At 37.2% G+C, this 22,344-nt stretch overlaps 1 long non-coding RNA gene across 1 annotated transcript in view; it reads left to right on the forward strand.

Moving 5' to 3' along the window:
- Nucleotides 1-2,755: 2,755 nt before the first annotated feature.
- Nucleotides 2,756-22,344, forward strand: part of LOC117068951 — a 152,562-nt gene continuing 132,973 nt past the window's right edge. Inside the window, exons 1-2 of the long non-coding RNA XR_004431322.1 lie at nucleotides 2,756-2,831; nucleotides 9,128-9,269. This is a non-coding gene — a long non-coding RNA (uncharacterized LOC117068951). The remainder of the gene's footprint in view (nucleotides 2,832-9,127; nucleotides 9,270-22,344) is intronic.

Here is a 22,344-nt window from a genome sequence, read left to right on the forward strand (position 1 = left end):
CTGCAGGGAAACCTCAGTTTTGATCCAGAGGTCTTTCAACTGATTTAGATGAAATCCTCTTGGATTATCAAAGGTAGTGTCCTTTAATGTGAAGTCAACTGATTGGAGACGTTAACTCCTACAAGTACCTTCGCAGGAACACCTAGATTAGTGTTTCTAATGATAGCCTAGCTGGGTTGCCATTATCCAACTAACCATTGAAGTATCCTTTGGTTGTAAATTGTAGCACAGCTAATCAAGCTAACTTCCTCATATTGGCTAAGGCCTACTGAGGGTTCCTTTCATGCAGACCCTGTTCTGACACCTTATATGTGTCGTCTCATTCCAAGATCTCACCGCTAGTAATGCCAGAGGGTGAGAATTGAAGTCAACCAGTCTGACTCCCAAGGTTGTACATCGAACTGCTATGCTATGTTGACTCCAAGTTTCTCAAAAGAAAGTTTATTCATTTCTCAAAAGAAGACATTCATACAGCCAACAGACACATGAAAAAATGCTCATCATCACTCGCCATCAGAGAAACGTAAATCAAAACCACAATGAGATACCATCTCACACCAGTTAGAACGGCAATCATTAAAAAGTCAGGAAACAACAGGTGTTGGAGAGGATGTGGAGAAATAGGAACGCTTTTACACTGTTGGTGGGATTGTAAACTAGTTCAACCATTATGGAAAACAGTATGGCAATTCCTCAAGGATCTAGAACTAGATGTACCATATGACCCAGCCATCCCACTACTGGGTATATACCCAAAGGATTATAAATTATTCTACTACAAAGACACATTCACACGTATGTTTATTGCGGCACTATTCACAATAGCAAAGACTTGGAATCAACCCAAATGTCCATCTGTGACAGACTGGATTAAGAAAATGTGGCACATATACACCATGGAATACTATGCAGCCATAAAAAAGGATGAGTTTCCATCCTTTGTAGGGACATGGATGCAGCTGGAAACCATCATTCTTAGCCAACTGTCACAAGAACTGAAAACCAAACACCGCATGTTCTCACTCATAGGTGGGAATTGAACAATGAGATCACTTGGACTCGGGAAGGGGAACATCACACACTGGGGCCTATCACAGGGTGGGGGAGGGGGGAGGGATTGCATTGGGAGTTATACATGATATAAATGATGAATTGATGGGTGCTGACGAGTTGATGGGTGCAGCACACCAACATGGCACAAGTATACATATGTAACAAACCTGCATGTTATGCACATGTACCCTAGAACTTAAAGTATAATAAAAAAAAAATTCCAGAGCAAAATTAATGTCAGACTTCAAAATAAAAATATTTAATTTTCAAAATTAAAAAAAAAAAGAAAGTTTATTCGATTGTATATTTGCATTGTCAATGGGGTAGCTCTAGTTTCAGGTATGGTCAGATCCAGAGCTCAGAGGATATAATTAAGACTTATGTTTCTCTATCTGCTTTGTTTTCATTCTCAGCAAGGTCATCTTTTTAGTGACAGCTCCAGGTTTATGTTTTCTGAGCTCCAAAACTCTGTAGGAAGGAGAGATAAGAGAACTTCCCTCTCTTGGTAGTTCAGAAAGAATTCCTCAGATTGCCTCTGAGATGCTTGCTTGGGTCATCCACTCATTCCTCAATGAATGACCAAGGTCAGGAGAATGGGATGTGCTGGTGGACCAGGCGTGGGTCCTAGGTCTACTTCTGAGGTGAGCAGTGGTGTACTGTCCCTGTCTGCAGCACCTTGGGTGAGTGTGGGAAAGCTGGATTGTGGTTGAAAATCGGATGTCAACATCAGAAGAGGAAATAGATGCTGAGCAGGCAAGAAAGACAGACATCCCCAGTAATTTTTGCCACTGCAGATTAAGAACATCTTCTATATGATCAACTCCAAATTTCTTACCAGGACTCAAGGAATCCTTCTCAATTCTGTCTCCAGCCGTATTTTCTGCCATTTTTTTTAGTTTGCTGCCATCAGCCTGATTTCCCCCTCGTTGCTTCCTGCCATGCCACATCATCCTGCATCCCTCCCTCTTCACAGGCCACTTCTCTGCCACGAATGCTTTTCCTGGACACACCACTTTGTTTTGCAAACACTGACTTGCATTTTACCACTTACGAAAGTCTTTATCATGCTGCCATGAATTCACTGATTTGTTCCTTTATTCATTCCTTCATGAACACTTATTACATTCAGTGTCATGCAAAAATGTTGCAGATGTGGTGGGAAACCAGGCAGACCTGGCCCCTTTTCCTCATGAGGTCATCTCCTTCCATGACACTTGATCGTGAGCCTAACAAGTTTAGGATCTGTGCCTGATACACCTTTGTATCTCCAGAACTTAAAGAGTAGCCCCAAAGAAGATGTAAAGGCAAATGGGGTCCAGAGTCATACCGACCAGGTTAGCAGTCTAGTTCTGCTGTGTGAACTTGGGTGAACTGTTGAAGCTTCCTGCACTTCAATGTCTTCTCTAAAATGAGAATAATGATTTCTACCTTGTTAGATGGTTTTGAATATTCAATAAGATAATGTATATAAAGTGAGCATCATTGCATTTAGCATATGATAAGCACTCAATCAAATAATAAACAGCTATTATTATAACAAATGCTCAATATACGCTTGAATGAATACTTGGCTAAATCAACCGTGTAATTGTAATAATGCCACTTTTCTTGAGGTGGGGAGAAAACAGCTTTCATGGCACTGCCTTCTTTCAAAAGTGAAAGCCCTAGGTGTAAACACGAACATAAGAAACTTGAAACGTTATGATGATACTTCAATATGAAGACATTGACTCAACCCCATGAAACAGCTTCTTTAAAGAAAGGTGATCACAGCTTAGGTGAGTTTGATGGAAATTCTCACAACCAAGATTCTTTCCTTGCAATGTTTTCTGTCGTTAATGGAGTTGGGATTCACGATTCCCTTTGAGAACAGGTAACAAAGCAAAGTTTTATATTTTCTCCCTCAAGCAATGTAATGATTAATGGAATGTATAACTGCCTTCTCATATTATCAACCTATTTACCCAAGGACTCAGTACAGTCCTTTTAATACTATTTTCTACTAAATGGTGCATGCCACCCAACATCTGGAGACTTGGCTTCAAATCTGGGCTGAAGCTACAAATAAAAGTGGACTTAATTGTCTCTATTTAGTAGATTAGCAAATTCGTAATCGGGCCAGTGCTGTTTCTGGGGGAATTTGGAATGGTGAAGGCTGAGGTACTCTTACTTAAGGTCAGAGTTTGTGAACTGAGTTGGGGAAAGTTAAAAACAGACTTCTGGCCGGGCGCGGTGGCTCAAGCCTGTAATCCCAGCACTTTGGGAGGCCGAGACGGGCGGATCACGAGGTCAGGAGATCGAGACCATCCTGGCTAACACGGTGAAACCCCGTCTCTACTAAAAATACAAAAACTAGCCGGGCGAGGTGGCGGGCGCCTGTAGTCCCAGCTCCTCGGGAGGCTGAGGCAGGAGAATGGCGTAAACCCGGGAGGCGGAGCTTGCAGTGAGCTGAGATCTGGCCACTGCACTCCAGTCCGGGCGACAGAGCGAGACTCCGCCTCAAAAAAAAAAAAAAAAAAAAAAAAAAAAAGACTTCTGCTTTTGCATGTGTACACGGAGACAAATGCAGAGACAGAAACTGCAGCTGTTTGTCATAGCTAAAAAAGCAAAACGACCTAATTTTCCATCGACAGGGGAAATGAGAAGTAAACTCATTTATTCATGCAATGGATCATGCTTTAGCAGATCTACATAAATTATACGTTTATAACTAGGATAAAATGCAACAACATAATGTTGAGCAAAAGACCCCATTTGTCTACATTTTTAAAGAATCAGAAATTATATTATACATTGCTTAAGATTATATGTACACACCCTCACACACACACATATATATATATTTCAAAGTCTAGAAATATGTGTAATAGTCATCTCAGTAAAGGAGGAAGAAAAACATATGAGAAGTAATACTTAAGTCTTATTTGTAATTTATTATTTTATTTAAAAAGAAAAGATCCAGGCCGGGCACGGAGACTCACGCTTGTAATCCAGCACTTTGGGAGGCTGAGGTGGGCAGATCACTTGAGGTCAGGAGTTCAAGACTAGCCTGGCCAACATGGTCTTTACTAAATACAAAATTTAGTAAAATACAAAATACTAAATACCGTCTCTACTAAAATATAAAAATTAGCCGGGCCTGGTGGTGGGCGCCTGTAGTTCCAGCTACTCAGGAGGCTGAGGCGGAAGAATCAATTGAACCTGGGTGGCGGAGGTTGCGGTGAGCCGAGACCGGGTCATTGCACTCCAGCCTCGGTGATAGAGCGAGGCTCTGTCTCAAAGTAAATAAATAAATAAATAAATAAATAAAATCCAAAGAAAATATAAAATATTAAATTTTGGTGGTATGTATATGGTTGCAAAAGTATTTTCTGAATGATTCAAATTTTTTAATACTTAAAATAGAAACTTGCAAGAGAATTTTGTGAATGTCAGAAGACTAACACATACTATTATTTCAGAACTTCTGGAAGGTAGAAAATTCACTCCCAACTTGATAATAATGACAGTTATAAAATGAAAGAATCTTCTATAGATTACTGAATTTTACATGTGCCATGGAAATAATTTCTGGCCCAACAGACATTAGAAATCAGGGATAATAATAAAGAAAAACAGCTGGCATTTCTAAAATAGCTCATCTCTCCTATTTTTCAGTAGAAGGTCCTTTCTGCTAGTAGAAGTCCTTACAGTTCACGGTTCTGTTGGACACCTTCATCTTTTCCACCTCTGCTTCAATCCCTGCCTGGCAAATGCTCCTCCCCTCCCCTTCCCTACTGAGTTTTGCTCTTGTTGCCCAGGCTGGGGTATAATGGCACGATCTTGGCTCACTGCAACCTCTGCATCCCAGGTTCAAGCGATTCTCCTGCCTCAGCCTCCTGAGTAGCTGGGATTACAGGCGCCCGCCACCACGCCCAGCTAATTTTTTTTTTGTATTTTTAGTAGATACGGGATTTCACCATGTTGTTCAGGTTGGTCTCAGACTCCTGACCTCAGGTGATCCACCTGCTTCGGCCTCCCAAAGTACTGGGATTACAGGTGTGAGCCACTGCGCCTGGTTGGCAAATGAATTTCTAAGTCAAGATGTTTCATCAGAATGACTTGTACCTCTGGAATATTTCTTTCCTAGGATCGCAGTAAGAAAGAATGACCAACTGGGTAGTGTAATCAGCAGATTAATTTTCTCACAGATCTGGAGGCTGGAAGTCTGAGATCAATGTGTCTCATTGGTTGTGAGGGTTGCTTTCTTCTGAGGCTTCTCTTCTTGGCTTTTGGATGGCTGTCTTGCCTCTGTGTTGTCACATGATCTCCCTTCTATTTGCGTCAATATCCTTATCTCCTTTTCTTATAAGGATACCAGTTCTATTGGATTAGGATTCATCCTGACAGCCTCATTTTAACGTAATGAACTCTTTAAAGACCTTATCTCCAAATACAATTACATTCTGTGGTACTAGGGATAAGAGCTTTAACATGATAATTTTGAAGGAACACAGTTTACTCTATAACACCAAGATTTCTAGACTAGCTTTCTTTTTATTTTCATTCTACCATCCCATCTCAAGTCATTTTATCTCCACTTCCTATTTTGCTTTTTTCCATCAAGTTTGTTTTGCTGTTCAGTTGGTTTTCTTAAAAGACTGCTTTGATTATGTAGTGATTCAGTACTTGGGTTTGAAGTTACTTCTCACTTTTAATATTATCTTCTTTATATATACATGACTTTGGGGATATTATTATGCCTTTCTATGCCCAGTTTTCTCATCTGTAACATGGAGTAATAATAGTTCCTGCATATTATGTTAGTATCTGTACCACTGATGGTTCGTAAAGTGATTTTTAGGTGGAGTGTCTAAGTTTAATTTTTAAAAAACCTTCTACTGATGACAAAGGATACTTATTTTCTCTTCATAGCAGTAATTCAAAATTTTCTTTATAAATAAAACACGAGTTATTTAAAGTAACTCTGACCTTCCATCTTTTATTATTATCATGAGAATAATTTCTGAAATACCATTGTCCTTATTGCAAATGAATATATGTTTATTGTTTTAAAAATTAGGAAATGTAGAAAAGCAAAGAGAGGAGATAAAACTTATTTGCAATTTCACCTTCACAAAGTAATCAAATTTAACATTTTAGACTGTATATTTCTGGCTTAGTTCATTTTGTGTTGTTAGAATACCATAAACTGGGTAACTTCTAAGGAATAGAAATTTATTTCTCACAGTTCTGGTGGCTGGGAAGTCTAAGATCAAGCTGCTAGCATTTGGCAGGGGCCTTTTAACTGCACCCTCACATTCAGGAGGCAGAAGGGCAAGGGAGAGTGACTGCTGGGTTCTCACATGGCAGGAGAATAGAGAAGAGTGAATCAGTCTCACAAGCCCTTTTAGTGGTAGCATTAATCCACTGGGGAAGACAGAGCCCTCATGACCCAAACACTTCCCACTAGGCCCCACCTCCAATCACTGTTGCATTGGGGATTAAGTTTCTAAGACGTGAATTTCCGGGGGACACATTCAGACCACAGCACCTTCTGATGATTCTTTCTCTCTCTCTGCCTATCATCTTTCATAAATCTTTGCAATAGTAGCATTGATATGGTTTGGCTCTGTGTCCCTACCCAAATCTCATCTTGAATTATAATCCCCACAAGTCGAGGGAGCGACCTGGTAGGAAGTGATTGGATCATGGGGCTGGTTTCCCCCATGCTATTGTTGTGATAGTGAGAGAGTTCTCACAAGATCTGATGGGGTTAAAAGTGGCAGTTTCCCCAGCGCTCTCTGTCTCTCCTGTCACCTTACGAAGAAGGTACTTACTTCTTCATCTTCTGCCATGATTGTAAGTTTCCTGAGGCCTCCCTAGACATGCAGAACTGTGAGTCAATTAAACCTCTTTCCTTTATAAATTACCCAGTCTCAGGTGTTTCTTTATAGCAGTGTGAAAATGGACTAATACGAGCATTTATCCATTATGCTGTACAGTTAGATAGTTTGCACCCCTAAAATTCATGTCTATCAGGAACCTCAGACTTTGACCTTATTTAGAAATAGAATCTTTGTAAATGTAGTTCATCAAGATGGGGTCCTATTTGATTAAGGTCAGTTCTAATCTGATGATTGATGTCCTGAGAGGAGGAGAGGACACACAGAAAGAAACAGAGTGAAGGACACTGTGTGAAAGTGGAAGCAGAGATTGGAGTGGTGCATCTATCACACGAGGATTGCCAAGAACTGCTGGCAACCACCAGAAGCTAGGACAAAGGGATGCAACAGATTTTCCCTCAGAGCTCCAGAAGCAGCCACATCTGCCACTGCACTGACTTCATCTCTAGCCTCCGGAGCTTTGGGAGAATACATTTCTGTTGTTTGAAGCTACTCAGTTTGTGGTAATTTTTTATAGCCTCTTTAGGAGGCTATCCATAACATAGATTTTAAAAATGAAAATGGGATTAGATTGTATAAGCCATATTCTTTTGTAGCTTATTTCTTTCACTGAAGCTATTTTAATCTCTTCTATGTCATTTAATACTCTTCTGCAATGTAGTTTTTAATGTCATAGTATTTCCTTTTATGGGAGTATATTAGTTTATCTGTCTCCTATTATGATTTTAGACTCTGTTATAAAGTTTTTCTTAGAAAAATGACTTAAATGTTAGATTCTCATAAGAATTAAATATGGAGGGACCTTGCCTATCTTGTTCCCTGCTATATTTATTAAATAGGGCTGGACATGTAGGAAAATATTCCATCTTCTTAGACCTATTGTGTAAAGTAAAATTGAAAGGATATGTGCCTTTTTGCAGCTTTGAGAATATATTGCCAAACTATGTATCAGATAATTTTTCAAGTGTGAAACTAAGGGTATAATTTTTATTTTTGTTTGCAAATGCATACAATATAACTGTAGCAATTAGATTTGTTTAATCCCAAAGCCCTGTTTTATGCAATCATTCCTTTATGAGTCTGGAAGTAGTTTGATATGCGAACCTCCTGATTTAGTTATTTTAGACCACCCATTATGTCTTCAATTATTTTGATTTTGTATCTTCTTCTCTGGGACAATCATGCCTCATACCATCCAATTAGCTCAAATTCAGAATGTGGGCACAGGAGGCAGAAATTACTCAACAACTTGACGCTTGTTTAGATTTGAGTCATACTTATATTTTAAAAGTAATAATTACAGATTTTGATTCAATGAATATTTCTGTATGTTATCAGAAATATTAGTAAGAGAAGCATGAAAATGTGTAATCATAAGGATGACTTCACTGCCAACTGTCGAAAGTTATTTTCAATGATTTTTTTCCCCCAAATAGCAGATGGCTTAATTTCCTCAACTAGCTTCTGGGGAAAAACATATATTTAAATAATAATAAGAAGAAACAGAAAATTCAGTTCATCCTTGTAACGTAACAACAAGAAGGTCTTAGCAGTGCTTATATTTCTTTTTACTAAATTATCAGATTAAAGAGAATAAAACCTAATCAGCAAAATCGAAGCCTGGCAAGTTATAAAAATTGAAGAAAATAAGGGAAGACAAAAGGAAAAAAAGAGAGAAAGGGAGTAAGAAGAGAAGTGAGGAGGAAGGGAGAGAAGAAAGGAAAGAAGAAAGGAAGGATAGAAGGCAGTATAAATAGCAACTCCCCTTTCTAAGAAAAATATTTTAAATTAAACTCAAGTACACTGCTGCTTCCTGTATTTTAGCAGTCAAGTACTGTTAGGAGAAGTTCTGCATTAGAAGGATATGACTTTGATCAAGATTTTATCAAATAAATTAATTGAATTTTAAACAAATACCATCTTTTGAAATATTGCAATCATCAATGACATTGAAAAGGAGACTGAAATCGAACCTTATCTGGTTCCTGTTTTGTGACAGGTGCTATGTTCACTATTGTGTTTAGTCTTCACAGCAACCTGGTGAGCTAGATGCTTATCTCTGTTTTTAGCATATGGAAGATTTATTCAGAGGCTGAAAATATTTTGTTTAAGGTCAAGTAAAATATGGAAGCAGTTTTAAAAACAAGTTACCCCTGACTCCAAATCTCCTGCTACTTCTGCTCTTCTAGGAGGGTTGTCCTGGAACGGAGACTTAAATGCATGCCAAGGGAGCGTGAGCAAGGAGGGCAAGCAGGCTGTGAAGGATGGGTGCAGTTGGAGAGGGTGCAGTGAAAGAGCGTAGTAGAAGATCAACTCAGTGAACCAGCCAAGGTAGGATCACCTAAACCCACATAGGCAATGGGGGACTTTGTTCCATTCTGAGTAACACAGAAAGCAATTGCCGGAGTTTCAGCAGAGAAATGATATGATCTGTCTTAGGTTTAAAATACCTGTTGTTCAGAGAATGGGTTGTAGAAGTTTAAGAGTAGAAATGGGAAGGCCATTTAGAAATGTATTACAATAATCCAGGATCCGAGCAAAATATGATGGTGCTTTAGACCAAGACAGTAGCAATACCCATGAAAGCTGTGGATAGATTCTGAACATTTCTTGAAAGTGCAGCCAAGATAATTTCTTTGTAGGCTGACTATGGGGTGCAAGAGAATGTGAGAATGAAGAATGTAATGTAAGGAATAAGAAAGACAGTCAGGTTATGACTCTGGTTCATTGTTATTTTATATACAGGACAATTTCTTTGCCCTAAAAATCTCAGGCCATCAGAAGACAGTTATGAGAGAAGAAGTGTTGGAACTCAGCTTCAGGGCTATATGAAGGATTTGTTTTATTTTACTTGCGCTTCTTTATTTTTTTGCTTTTTAATATATTTTTTGATATCAGACTCCTAGTATATGAAGGGTTTAATGTTAGACATGTCCTAAGGAGCAGACGGAGAGCAAGCCAATCTTCTAGCCTGTTTATGATTTCAGCACCAAAGAACAATTTGTTACCATTTATTTCTATTGCCAAGACCTGAGAAGGTTGGACAGGTGCTATAGAAATCATATTTTTCATCAATGCATTATTCTTTATGATCATATATCTATAAGCTATTCTTTCTCTCGTGGCAGATGTTGTGAATGTTTGTCTCTGTGTTGTGGGAGGGGAGTTTGGGGATTATATGGATGAGGAGGAGGTCTTTTTAGAATAAGAATCATTTGTTTATGATCAAGTTTGAAGTGGAGTGTTATTATATTTCCTAAGGCTCTCATTTAAATTTGAAGGTGGAGAAAACTCAATTTTGCTATTATAATTGGTGAATATTTTTCCAGACTAAAATTCAACATCTTTTTTGAAACTATCCTCTTTTGGAAGACCCTTTAACCCAGTAAAATCATTTCCTCTAGGCAAAGAATGTGGATGGAGAAGAACCAGTGGGTTGGTTCCATAGCACCCTTTAGTAGATAGAAGAAATTACTGATTACATTTCCTTGTATCTGAAGTAAACTATAGAACAAAATCTTGAAATGAGTTCTGATTTGGAGGACTCTGATTGATCCTGAAAGCTTCAGCAGTTATTTTGGAGAAAGAAGATGTAGAATATTTCTAAAGCGAGAAAGAGGGGTGGATGCAGGCAAATAATTTCTCCAAATCAGAGAGAGCTGGCAAGAAAATTAGGGTAATTTTAAAAGGAAGAGCTTAGAGAGTAAGGAATCTGTTCAGAAGGGCAAATGAGGCTTTACCACCTGGGTGCATGGATCCAAGTGGGCAAATATAGCAAAGGATCATATTGGTTATCATGCAGAGCTAAGTCATACCCTGAAGGTTATTGAAGGAAAATCTTATGCCTGCTCTCATGGACCCACTAATTCTGGTGGGTCTTCCCTTTTACACATGCAAACACTTTGCTCATTGACTACTTTCGGGGAGGACAAAAATTTCTGCTTCAATACTTTGGTTGGTCTGATTTGATTACCTCATGTGGGTACCTCAGGATACCCAATACCCTCGAGCAAAGAATTTAGGGTTGGATCTCTGCAAACCTAGGGAGACAATGATGGTAAAGCCGCCACCCCAGGACTGCCTGCATGGAGGGACAAATGTGAAATTGAACCAGCTTGGGACCATCCTGGAGCTATGACAGTTGTTAATCACTGCCTTGCTCATTCTTTTTGGTGATGTGACTAAGGAACAATTCTCTCTCAAGCACAAATTGGCCAGGAAATAAGAGACAATGTCCACATAGAATGGACATTCCTGAGATTTGCAGAAACTAGAAAACTGACCCACAAGAGACTGATAGGGTCACCAGGTCATGGAGCTTACGATATGGTGAGACAGTCATGCTCAGCTTAACAACAGGGATTCATTCTGAGAAATGCACTGTTAGGCAGTTTCAACATTGTGAGAGCATCATAGAGTGCACTTACAGCAGCCTAGATGGCATAGGCTATGCACACTTAGGCTTTATGGTGTAGCTTATTACCCCTAGATTACAAACCTTCACAGTATGTTATTGTACTGAATATTGTAGGCAATTGTAAGACAATGGTAAGTGTTTGTGTATCTTAACATAGAAAAAGTACAGTCAAATATGGCCAAACTGATAAAAAATGGTACACCTGTGCAAGGCACTCATGAATGGTGCTTGCAGGGCTGGAAGTTGCTCTTGTGAGTCAGTGGGTGAGTGGTGAGTACATGTGAGGGCCTAGGACATTACTACGCACAACTATAGACTTTATAAACTCTGTATACTTAGGCTATACTAATATGCAAAACAATTAACCTTAGCTTACTGTAACTTTTTACTGTATAAACTTTTTAAATTTGTAACTTTTTGATTTTTGTAATAACACTTAGCTTAAAACACTAGCATATTGTACAGCTGTACAAAAGTATATCTTTTTTATATCCTTATTTTATAAGCTTTTTTCTATTTTTAAAATTATATATTTTTTATTTTTAAACTTTTCTATTTTAAAAATAGAAAAAAATATATTTTTTTATTTTTAAACTTTTCTATTAAAACCTAAGACACAAACACACACATTAGACTAGGACTACACAGGGTCAAGATCATCAACATTACTGTCTTCAGCTTCCACATCTTGTCCCACTAGAAGGTCTTTAAGGGCAATAACTTGCCCTTAGAGCTGTCATCTCCTAGGATAACAATGTCTTCTTCTAGAATACCTCCTGAAGAACACATTTTACAGGTAACTTTGTAAAAATAAGTAGAATGAATACACTCTACTTATATAGGATTGAAAGAAGAGAAACAAATTAGATGAGCACACATTCATCTTGGCTTTGTTTCTGGGAGCACGTTCTTGATAATGGACCATGGACTGTTCCAAACAGTGGACAGTAGTTCTATTGAGTTGAAGAGGCAGAGAATGGAATTTGATATTGAGGTAGCTTTAGTATTTGGGCTAGAGTAGTAGCAAGTTAGAAGCTGGGGAATATGTAGTGAAGGAAAGGGGTAAGTTAGGTATCAGAGCCAGTCCTGTGAAGTTAGAGATTGGGGTGCTCGTGCAACTAGATTGGAAGCACTTTGCTGATCACTTCATGTACTCAGTTGAGACCCCTAAAGGTCACAGGTTAGAAGCAAGAGATATAGCTTATGGCAAAGGAAAAATTCAAATTATACCTATTCTAGCAAGGCATAAAGTCAAACCTGATAGGATTAAGAACTGGTAATTTAACTGCCTACCAGAATCAACACCTTTTTTTCTTTTTTTTTTAAACGAATGACTATATAAACCAGACTCCCTACAATGTATCATCTCATAATGACCAGCATACAATTCAAAATTTCTAGACACATAAAAATGTCACCTATAATCTAGAGCAAGGATCAGCAAAAAATGTCCCTGATAGCCAAAGTTATCTGCCACCTGTTTTAGTGCTAATGTCTTATTGGAACACAGATCATTTGTTTACAATTAAATTTGTAACAATTTAATTAAGATTAAAGCTTAGTAACCAATAAAACTTTGGCCATTTTTCATCTATGGCTATTTTTATGCTATAGTGGCAGAGTTGAGTAGTTGTGACAGAGCCTGTAAGCCCACAAAACTGAAAATATTTACTATCTAATCCTCTACAAAAAAAGTTTATCAATACTTTATCTACAGTAAAAGTGGGCAATTGAAATATACTCCAAGATGGTCCAGATTTTGGAATTTGTAGATAACAATTTTAAAAAAACTATTTTTAATACACTCAATATTTTTTAAAAAAGGATAAACATAATGAGTGAACATATGAGAAAACTTAGTACAGAAAATAAACTATACAAATGGATATTCTAGAAATTAGAAGTAAAATAATTACAATATCTAAAGTGAAAAAATCACTGAATAAACATAACTAGAGATGAGGTGCTACAGAATGAGTTAATAAACTTGAATTTGATTAAATAGAAATTATCTAAGCTGAAGAACAGAGAAAAAAATTGAACGACTCAGTGTCTTTTAAGATGGCACCAAATGGTTTTTAATAAGTACAATTGAAGTCCTATAAGGACAGGAGAGACAGAAGGGGACAGAAAATTATTTGAAGATATTCAAGTTTTGAACATTTTAAAATTGTGTTGAAAACAGCAGCCCACTGATTCAAGACTTTCAGTAAATACCAAACAAGATAAGTATAAAACATATACACACCCCTAAGCACCTCATAGTAACACTGATAAAAATGTAAAGTCAAAGGTGAAGAAACAAAATCTTAACAGTCACAGAAAAAGGCAATTCATGTATCAGAGAACATGATACAAATGATGACTGACTTTTTATCAGAAACAATAAATAGAGGACTTTTTTAAGTTCTGAGAGAGAGAGAGAGAAAGAGAGACAGAGACAGACTATAAATACAATATTCTAGTCCACAAAAATATTTTTAAAAATAGTGGTAAAATAAAAATACTTCTAGATTTTAAAATGGACATTCATTGCAAGAAATGTTAAAGAAAGTTCTTCTGGCTGAAAGGAAATGATATCTCTGGGAATGAATAAAAATATCTACAAATAATGTATGGATAAATATAAAAATCTAACTTTATTTTCAAAATTTCATTTATTTCTACTATTTAAATTAAAATATAGCTTACAAATATGAAGAAGTGAAATATGAGGCAATAATCGTCTAAATAATGGAGGTGGCAAATGATGTTACATCAATATATTGTAAGTTTCTTACATTTTGCATGAAGACTAACTATCACGGCTAATGATAGTTTATGATAACTGAAAAATACATATTGTTATACTTAAGGAAACCATTAAAAACATATCAATCAGGGAGAGCTCAAAAGCAAATAGAGGAAATAAAATAGAATGCTAAAATAAATGAGTGAACACATGGGTAAAAATTATTCAGTTAACCCAAATGAAAACAGGGAAAAGAAAACAGAGGTACAAAGAGTAGATGAAACAAGTAGAAAACAAATAGCAAAATTGTGGACTTATCAAAACGATATCAATAATTACATCAAATGTAAAAGCTAAATGGTCTGTTTGAAAGGCATTTTCACAAAGGATTAAAAACAAATAAAAGGAAAAACCAACTATTTGCTTTCTACAAAAATACACTTTAAAAGAATATTAGAAGGCAGAAAGGAGTTAATAAAAGTAACCCTAGAATAATTTTGGATACGTACTAAGAGCTTTTATCACTCAGGTTTCTTAGTTGCAAGCAAGAGAAGTCATCATTTATTGGTTTAAATGGAAAGGAATGTACTAAAAGATGCTGGGTAGTTCACAGACACCCTCAGAGAGCCAAAGAAATAGGCATGGAGTTTGTGCAGCCAGGGCATAATGCCCCAAAGTAGTTCTTAGGTGATACAACTATCATGGCTGCTTGGGCATGGATACCATAGGTTGTACTACCAATGCCACCAGCTGTGGCCCTAGGATGCCACTTCTAAAACCATCATCTGCTGCCTCCCGGAGAATGGATATAGCTACTACTCTCTAGTACCACTTGCCTTCCTTTTGTTACTAACACCTTCCTTGTACTACTATTTTGATTCAAAGTCTGGAGTGCATGTCTCTGAATGACAGAGCTCAGAATATGCATTCTAGCATGTCTTAGCTGCTACAGATTCTGAGAAAGTATTTGACATTTTCAGTATCTATAATGAGAAGAGAGCTCTGACTCATAAAGTAGGCAATATTTTCCCAACAGGGAAATGGAAGCTAAAAATATATGGCGAATTCCACTAGAGATTAAAGCTTTGAGTCAGATACTCTACTACTTACTATGTAGGTTGTCTTGATAGGATGAGTTTTTTTTTTATGGTTTTCTAAGCATTGGGTTTCTATAAAATTGTAAGTTTCACATTGAGTCTGTTATGATTAAATGAGATGACAAACATTTATTACAGAATGTTGCACAGAATAGGTAGTTACATGTTATTATTACGTATAATCTAGTAGTATAATTATTATTGAAGGAGACGTCATGTCAGCAGGAAATGGAGGACTGGTTTATTAGAAGAATTATTAATTTGGTTTTGAACTCATTGAGCTTAGGATATTAAAATATATAAAAGTTAAAATATATCACACAAAGATGCTGGTTATAGCAGGCAGGGTTTCCAGACATTCAGGACTGGAGATATTAATTCTTCATTTTGTTGTAGTAGATAAATATATGGGAGGTGATTCCGTGAAATTAAACCATGTACATTTTCCTTTTGCCTGAAAGGACCGTATCAACAATTAAAGAGCCCCTTTACTTCCTGATTAAGATTTAGATCAAATCATAAAATGAGAATGAAGATTATACATATTTTATGCCCTGGCCTCTATAGTAGTGATTAATAATTTTTCATGCCCCGGAGACAAAGTGGAACTACTGTTTTATAGGCATGTGCAGAGAGGAAATAAAGTACCCACAGCTGTAATAGACCATGTTATTGGTCGCAGGTTCTTTAGGAGAGCCTTTTCTTAGAGAGTGGTTATTTGATTAAATCTTAGATTTATTTAGAATTGTTTTCTCAGATATTTTGTGATTGTTTTCCTCAAAGAAATAATGCTACACTGAATGGCAATTTAATTTTGGGTACAAATAAGCCACTAATTCATGTGTGATGTTGTACGTTTGGAAATAGTCTGCATTTAGGAAGGATTTTTAAGGTATTGGTAGTTATTTTAAAAATACTCCCTAAGTTAAGAAACTCTCTACAAGATTGTAACTGCAAGCTGCTCATAGAAATGTATTTCATGCCGAAATTCTGCTGATGGTGTTGATTTCAAACACAGAAGACAGAAATAATAAACTTGAATGGATAAGAGCTGTCTCTTTGAACTTGAGCTATGGGAAGCCACCGGCATCATGATCTTTTTAAAGAGTGGCTCTGGGAATTATTTCAGGAGGGCTTTTTCATGACCGTCTTGACTTCCAACCTTTCACTATACTTGCCTCATTTGTACTGTTCCTCCTGGGTTCCTCAGCAACTTCTAATGGGCCTCTTTTGATCTTGTTTCTACCCACTTAAATCCATCCTCTTCCCTGCAGCCAAGGGGGAAAAAAATCGAACACCCAAATCTCACCGTGTCACTCACTGCTTACACCTAAACAGTAATCCCTTCCTGCATAGTGATGTCCCCAAAGTGTGGAAAATGTACAGAATTTCTTTAAGTCGACACAGCATTAACCATCCGTTCACATGATAAGAAAATGATTCCCTTTGTGGTATTTTCCTCAGGATCTTGTCAGATAAATTGAAAATCTTAGTTTTGTGCTAACACGAAGTTCAACCTCCCTATGAGTTATTTATGTCCCCTTTTAACTAAATGGGAGCAATACCCATGTTCAGAGTCATTATCAAATAACAATTTTTAGCTAGAATTTAATAGTGTTATTTTTGTTTAATAACATCCCCCAAAACAGCCATGACCTTTGCTCTTGACCAGTTGGCTTGTGTTTTAACTGGAGCACTTCCATCTCTTGGTAGCTATTGCTTTGATTGTGCTTTGTCTTTAGGATTGTACTGGTTGGCCAGCGGGGTGGCTCATGCCTATAATCCCAGCACATTGGGAGGCCGAGGTGGGAGGATTGCTTGAGCCCAGGAGTTCAAGACCAGCCTGGGCAACATAGCAAGACCCCATCTCAAAAGGGAAAAAAAGGATTGTACTGGTAATGCCATGTTTCATCTCCTGTTATAATTATTCAAAGAAATGCCTCAGAATCTTAATCCCACTTGTTTAAAATTCCCATTGAAAGCCCTGGTCTTTTCTGCAGTTGATCTGGGTACGATTTTGACACACACTGAGTGCCAAAATCAATTAAAGTTTGCTCAGCTTTAATTTTTCCATCAGAATCGTGCAAGCTGAGCCAGTTGAGATGTCTGTGGTGTTGGCTATTGCTTGTGCCATTAATCATTGGTGCTCTTCAATTAGGGCATGAACGAGAGGAATTTTTTCCTTACAAATTGAGGTAGATGGTCTATTGCTACGGGCTTCGGCTTCAACATTGTCTTGTTCCTTCTTAAAACAAGTTATCCCTTGTTTTAAGGGATTTCTTAAATCCCTTAAACTGCTGATTTAATGGGGGCATTGTCCTCATGAACTTTTCAAAAAGCATCAGTGAGTTCACTGTCTTTCACTCAAGCTTCATTATCAGTAAGATGATTCCTCTTACTTTAATTTTAACAGAATTCATTTTTCTCTGATAAGGGTTCTTTTAAAATGGATGTCTTACCATTCTTAGTGCCTCAAACTAGATTCTGTTTAGATATGTTATAACAAGGTGGTACAAATTTAATTTGGTGCAAAAACATTTTGAAATCCATGTGTATTCCTTCACAGTATACATTTTCATGGCCTTTTTGAAGGCCCTTGATTTATGACAGGTTATGCTGACTTTCCATTTGGGGAATGATGTATTTTTTTAAAAACTTATTTAAGTATAAAGTGTAATCATTTACAAAAAGATATCAAGTAGGCAATGTTACAGAGTGTTTAGCGATATGGCAAAATGTGTAAAGGAAGTAAAATGTGAAATTTAGTACTGCATGAATATAGCAAGAGGTTGCAAAGGTAGTTTTCATATGACTGATATTTAGAAAAAACTGAGCTATGTGGTAATGTCCAAGCTACCTTAAATTTCATTCTTGGCTGTAACCCAACATTATTGTGGCAGAGCTCCTCATCACCGCCTTCTGCCTGGCTAACATAATCCCATTTTCCCCTATACCCATTAGCCATGCCCTTTAAGGGAAACCTAGTGAATCTTGACTGGCCCAAACCAACTGTGATGTGATCCTTCTCTTTCTGGGCGTCTGGTTCAGGCAGTGGCATGTAACCCAATTCTATACAGAGGGACCCAAGGGATCATCTATTTGGGTGGTTTTTGCCAATTTAAGAAAGTTTTCCTAGTTTCCCCTGGATATAGCTATGAAAGAAAGAAATGCCTGAAACTCCAACAGTCATTTTGAGACACAGGAATCTAAAGCCAGAGCACAATGCCAATCACCTGAAGATGTCCGGACAGAAAGATGGTAAGAAACAGTGTGCAAAGACACTTGGGACACCAAAGTATCCAGTCATGTAGCTGCCCTATCACCAAACTTCTTGTTCAATGAAATAAATTCCTTATTGTCTAATCCCATTATGTAGTTAGATTTTGTTTTTTTTTGACTTGCAGCTGAATGTATCTCACATGATTCATGAATCTCCTGACTCTTCTTGTCTCATGACTTCCCTTCCGGAAGAACATCTACCTTTCGTTCCTCCAGCGCTTTAGGATATTTTTGGCTTCTGAGTTTTTCTCACGTGGCTTGCTTTGTCTGGAATGCTATCCTCCTTCCTCTCGTTGCACATGGCTTGATCTTTAAAAACTCAACTCAGAAGCCACCTCAGAAGCCTTCCCTGGTAGAACTTAGTGAGTACCGAGTGCTCAGAGCCTTTACTGTGAGCAGTCAGTACTCACTAAGCTCTATCATTGGCTCACTTTACTCTGAGCACTCAGTACTCACCATTGTCTTCCCATACAGGGTGTGATTTTCTAGTGGTGTTCCTGTTTTTCTCTGTAGACTCTGCTACTTGAGTATAGGAATAATCTATTTAACTTGGTATCCCAAGATTCTCAGTACGTCCTTGGGAGGGAAAGATTATTTGAAATATTTATCTAAAACATTTCTCCCACAGAGCAGTAGTGTGGGTAGCCACTGAAAGCTAGATATTTGAAACTGGGGTTCCAAACCTAATTCTGTTTAGCAAAGCAATACAAGCATCAGTTTCTTGGCTGGAAAACTGCTAGAGCCATAGTATTTACCTCCTATGTATTTAAATGATACAATGATGCATGTAAATTACCCATTTCATGATAAATTTTGTCGTTATTCACAACTCACGAACTTCCCCATGAGTCTAGCTGTGTGCCCAGAGACATGATAAACAATTCTACACTTAAAAAAAAATCTCCTATTGATGCTTGTCTCTAGTTCTTGGTGAAAGAATGAGCATCTCCAGCCCATTGACACTGTATTTTAGAACCTTACACTTAGCTCAGTGCATGCCTCTTGCATTTGAGAACTATGCCTCATCTGGTATCTAGGCCACAAATGCACATTGTTTAAAGTAAAAAACAAATGTTCGTGATGGTTGATGCATAATTTAACCTTTTCATCATTTGATGAGAAGTCTAAATTAATCTAAAAGAATGATATTCATATGAGAAAAAATGTTTGACCTTTAATGATACTTTGATATCTTGACATTCTTTATTCATCCTGGAACCTTTTGCTAATTTTCAGTGACTACCTTTAATGTATGTTCAAGTGTGGTTTTGAAGTATAATTTGAAAAAGCGAGAAGCAGAGAAAAAGTCAAGGGAGAGTGGGCAGAGGGAAGTAGGAAGGGAGGAAAGGAGAAGTGGTGAAACATAAAACCTAAATCTTCATCAATAAGTGAAAGGCTGTTTGAATAAATTATAAGACATACTTATATGAAATATTATGCAAGTATTTAACGATACTTTCACCTGAAAGTATTCGGTGACATATTAAATAAGAAATGCAGGTTACAAATTAGTACATACAGGATGTGCATGTAAGCTATATACGTTCTTGTTTGTATGAGCCAAAAAAAAAAAAAAAGTGTATGGAAGGAGAGACACAAAACCGTGTTGTAATGTTGGCTTTCTTAAGCAGGAAGGAGACAGAAATGTTTAACATTTCCCCCATATTTATACCATTTGACTTTCTGTAATAAGCATGTATTTTAAAAAAAATCTGTATTGAGGTATAATTCACCATAAAATTTAGCCACTAATGTGTACAATTCAATAATTTTTAGTAAATCTACCAAGTTGTGAAACCATCACCATAATTCATTTCTAAGACATTTTATCACTTCAATAAAAAGCCTCATACCTCATTACAATTAATGCCAATTCCCACCCTCAGCCTCAAGCAACCACTAATTTACTTTCTGATTCTACAGATTTGCCTTTTCCGGACATTTCTTATAGGTGAAATCCTATAATATGTGGTCTTTTGTGTCTGGCTTCCTTCACTTAGCTTAATGTTTTTCAGGTTCATCTGCGTTGTAGCATGTATCAGTGCCACACTCCCTTTTATGGTTGAAGCATGTTCCATTGTATGGATATAGCACGGCTGGCTTATCCATTCACCAATTAATGGATGTTTGGATAGACTTGCCAGATTAAATACAAAAATTAAATGCCCCATTTAATTTAATTTGTCCCAAATAATTTGGAACATACTTATACTAAAAAATGATTCATTGTTTATCTGAAATTTAAATGTAATCAAACATCTCATGTTTTTATTCACTAGATTTGGCATATTTGAGGTATCCACTTTTTGACTCTTATGAATAATGGTGCTGTGAACATTTGCATGCTATTGTCTGTGTAGATGAGCATGCAGTTTTGTAAATTGAAAAATAAGCTTAAAAGTTTTAAACTTTTATAAATAATAAGCTTAAAATTTTTTTTAAGATTTGGCTGGGCACAGTGGTATAATTTTAATCCTTGTGAGGCCGAGGCAGAAGGAAGGATCACTTTACGTAGAGTTCAAGGCCAGCCCTGGAAACATAGTGAGACCCCCATCTCTACAAAAAAATTTAAAAATTATATGAGTATGATGGTGTGTGCCTATAAAACCAGCTACTCAGGAGGAAGATTTCTTAAGTGATGACTGTGCCTCTGCACTCCAGCCTGGATGACAGAGTGAGACCCTGCCTCAAAAAAATAAATAAATAAAAATAAATAAATAAATAAATAAAATAAAAATAATAAAAAAAATTAAACCTTTTTTTTTGAGTGGATGCCAATAGAACCAGAAGTTTACAAGTGAGAAAAACTGCTTAAGATAATGTTCATGAATCTGTTAGAGAAAATCACATAAATATTAGCCTCTGCTTTAATTATATGCCAACATTTCCTACTACAGCAGCTTTGTGCTGTCTTGCATTGTTTTATTACTTGCCGGATCGCCTATGGTTATTTAAGAGGATCATAAAACTTGGACACCAGGCATGTTTGACATCTAAATAATCTAAGTCCAGCTCATTAAAAGCTGAGATCAATAGCTTGGTGAATACTTTAACACAGATTTCTTGCCATTTCGTTCAGGAAAATTTTAGATGTTGAGAGAATGTGGTTTTCCTCTCTTGCTGTTAATATTTTTGAATAAAGTTAAACAGAGCCAGCAGATCCCCACCCCATGCTTTTGACCTCAGTCTTCTCTGGGCCTAAAACACTATTGCCCTGACAGTTGCATGGTTTAAGTTTTATTTCATTCATGTCTCTGTTCAAATATCCTCTCATCACAGCAGCTTTTCATAACCACTAGGTTATGACCCATTTAGTAAATAAAATATAGCTAGGACTGACCCATTTAGTAAATAAAATATAATATGCCTAGTTAACTTTGGATTTCACATACAGAACACATAATGTTTTCGTAAACGTATGTCCCATGCAATATTTGGCACACACTTCTACTGAGCAATTATTTGTTGTTTATGTGACATTCAGATTTAACTGGGTGTCCTTAATTTTACTGAGCATCCCTATTGATAATGCTTGGAGCAGCCAGACACCATATCGTATCATCATCTGCTTATTTATTGTATTCGTGGTCTCATCCTGAGACAGCATGGCCATATTAGTTTTGAAGGGCTACCGCAGCAAATTGCCACAAACTTGGTGACTTAAAAGGGCAGGCATTTATTTTGTCACAGTCTGAAGGCCAGAAATCTGAAATCAAGGTGTCAGCAGAGCCTTGTTCTGTCCAAAGACTCTAGAGGGCAATCCTTTCTGCCTCTTGCAGCTTCTGGTGGTTCCTGGTATTCTTGGATTCTGGCAACACCCCACCAGTATCTGCTTGAGTCTTCACATGGCCTTTTCCCCTGTATCTCTGTGTGTCTTTTATC

This window comes from Trachypithecus francoisi, unplaced genomic scaffold (assembly GCF_009764315.1).
Source record: "Trachypithecus francoisi isolate TF-2019V2 unplaced genomic scaffold, Tfra_2.0 Lachesis_group21, whole genome shotgun sequence".
In the NCBI taxonomy this organism is placed as follows: Eukaryota; Metazoa; Chordata; class Mammalia; order Primates; family Cercopithecidae; genus Trachypithecus; species Trachypithecus francoisi.